This window comes from Myotis brandtii, unplaced genomic scaffold, assembly GCF_000412655.1.
Source record: "Myotis brandtii unplaced genomic scaffold, ASM41265v1 scaffold115, whole genome shotgun sequence".
Classification (NCBI taxonomy): domain Eukaryota; kingdom Metazoa; phylum Chordata; class Mammalia; order Chiroptera; family Vespertilionidae; genus Myotis; species Myotis brandtii.
In genome coordinates, this window is record NW_005353967.1 from 18,040,741 (window position 1) to 18,043,457 (window position 2,717).

The 2,717-nt window shown below is 50.5% G+C and overlaps 1 pseudogene; it reads left to right on the plus strand.

The window, feature by feature from the left end:
- Nucleotides 1–1,131: 1,131 nt before the first annotated feature.
- On the plus strand, nt 1,132–1,549 carry LOC102240782 (annotated as a pseudogene).
- Nucleotides 1,550–2,717: the final 1,168 nt, after the last annotated feature.

The following is a 2,717-nucleotide window of genomic DNA, read 5'->3' on the forward strand; positions in this document are numbered from 1 at the left end:
AATTTCATGTAGAACTATAACTATTTACATAAATAAATGTATGTACATAAATTTATATATTTACATAATTTATATGTCTGAGAGAGAGGGAGAGAGAGATCCTGCCCAGGGAAAAGGTGGGTGGTAGGAAAAGCATTTTGTTTTTTCCTGAACACCTCATTTGTGTGCAACAATGGAGAAAAAGTCTTGTTTCAAATATATGACTGCTTCCATAACTGAAGCTAACGTTGCTACATTAGTGTAGACTTTTCCAGAGGCGGATTCTGAGACAGGATGTGAGTACAAATAGTTTATCTGGGAAGCACAGGGAAATGATACCGGCTGGGACCTCAGCCACCAAAGGGCACTATTAACCGGGTTCCCGCAGAGGGAAACCGGAGCTGCCCCAGGTGGAAACTCTGGGGGGCGATGGGAATGGCGCCCCTGCAGTGGCAAGGAGCCGGTGGGTTTCTACACCAACATCTGAGGGTTCCCGGTGGGCTGCTGCTCCCGGGGTGGGCGTCTTACTTCCGGGCACTCCTGTACCTCTGAGCGGGACTGCATTCAGGAAGGCCGCCTTCTGGTTTCAGAAAACCCCTCAGTGCGGATATGGACAGTTGGATGTCAGCCAGAGAAAGGAGAATGGATCAGTGAGTCCAAACAGTGTGAGCAGGCAACGACAGCATCTGTGGCATTTTATTAATCCCAAACGCCCTTTAGCCCTCCCGAAATTTTTCAACACAGTACACGGAACCTAATGTAATCCTTGCTTCATGGTTAAGCAGCATCGTAAAGAGCATTCGTTATTTTAGCTTCTCTGTTATAGCTGCTATGGAGGTGGTAGAATGGTTGCTTTCAACAATAGGGTTGGGAGCCTCTGGAAACCTCTGAACTCCGTGTCTGTGCTTAGAGGGCTTGTGTCTCTTCCTCTTACCTGTGGTTGTGAGCAGAGTGCCTGCTTCTACAGCTGCCTTCCTCTCCCCCAGGGGCTCGGGTCTTCTGGGAGCAGGAACATAGACAGAGAATTGAGCTCATTGGAACTGTGAACAAAACAGGAAAAGATGGCAATACAGCTCTTTCCCTGCCGCCGCGGAGTTGAGTGGAGACCGAGGTTTGGGTGCATTCAAGATGCGGCTCTACCCATATCCCACCGCCATGGCCGAGGAAGGCCTTGCTGCTGGAGGTGTAATGGGCGTAACACTGCTTTACAAGAGGGGCTGCAGGCCGCCCTCCCTCACCACGGCCTAGCGCGCGGAATGCGCAAAGCTGCCAGGCCTCAGACCAGCGCCAAGCCCACCTTTGTGTAGTTGCATCCACCTGTGATGAGTCTCTGTCCGTCACATTGGGAGAGGCTCTTTGTGCTGAACCCCGAATCTCCCTGATTAAGGTTGACGACAAGAAACTAGGGGAATGGTGGCCTCTGTAAAAGTCGACAGGGCGGGAAACCCCGTAAAGTGGTTGGTTGCAGCTGTGTGGTAGTTACGGATTATGACAAAGAGTCTCAGACAAAGGATGTCATGGAGGAGAACTTCAGATGCAAGAAATGAACAAATAAACTTGGCTTTTGTTTTGTTTAAAAAAAAAAAAAAAAGATGGCAAAACAACCAAGAGAGCTCCTGTGGGCTTGCTGGAAAGGTTCGGTGTCATCCGGCTCCTCAGAAGCCATTTCTACCTCTTCTTTGAAAGTTGGCCGTTCTTTGTGTTGAAGAGGTGACTTTGAGACAAGTGTGGAGTCAGAACAGGTTTGTGAAGAGAGAAAGAATGAAGAGCAGGGAAGAGAGGGGGCACTGAAAGCAGGAGAAAGACAGCAGGAAAGAGAAACACGGAGGAAAATCCAGAGTGGACCCGAGGTCGAGGTCTGCCTGTATGGGGGCCCTGCCCTTGAATGAACCTGCCGTGCGAGCCGGGCCCTGGGATTCGCACTGTGCTTTCCGGGTTTCTTTGGCCTCCACCACTCTCCCCTTCCTGTGCTCTTCCTCCTCGGCTGTTCTGGTGTCGTGACCTCTCCCAGCGCCCCATTGTAGTTCCAGGCCTCAGCCTTCATCACCAGCCCAGCCACAGGTGTTAGTGACCTAATGTAGGAGTTGCTCTTCCGGTTTTTACTTTTGTCATTTCTCTTGGAAATTCCACCCTCATTTAGAATCTATTCACCACCTTCCTAAGTGGGTAATACCCCATTGTCATGTTCTCAGGTCTCTCCTCAGTCAAGTCTGGCTCCTGCCTGGTAAGACTCGGGTGGGAGAAGGGCATTGGCTCAGTGGTGAATTCACCCGGAGGGACCCAGGTGTCATCTCTCTGCTGGGAGGGACAGTAGCAGGGGCGAGGTTTGTGGAGAGCCTCCCAACTGGGGGTCATAGACAGAGAGTCCCAAGAACCAAGCTGGGGCTGAAAACAGTAACGATGCCTTTTCTCTCAATGCATTACGAAATTCCAGCCCAGCTGGTGGGGCTCAGTGGTTGAGCATCGACCCATGAACCAAGAGGTCACAGGTTCGATTCCCGGTCACAGTATGCCTAGGTTACAGGCTCAATCCCCAGTAGGGGTTGTGTAGAAGGCAGCCAATCAATGTTTCTCTCTCATCTGTTTCTATCTCTCTATACCTCTCCCTTCCTCTTTCTCTAAAATCAATTAAAAAAAAGAAACTCCAGTTCAGGAATCTGGGGTAGGATGGATTCCTGGGTAGGAATCAGCAAGGCCAGAGTCCTGCCTACAGGACCAGCATGAGGAAATGGAGGGGC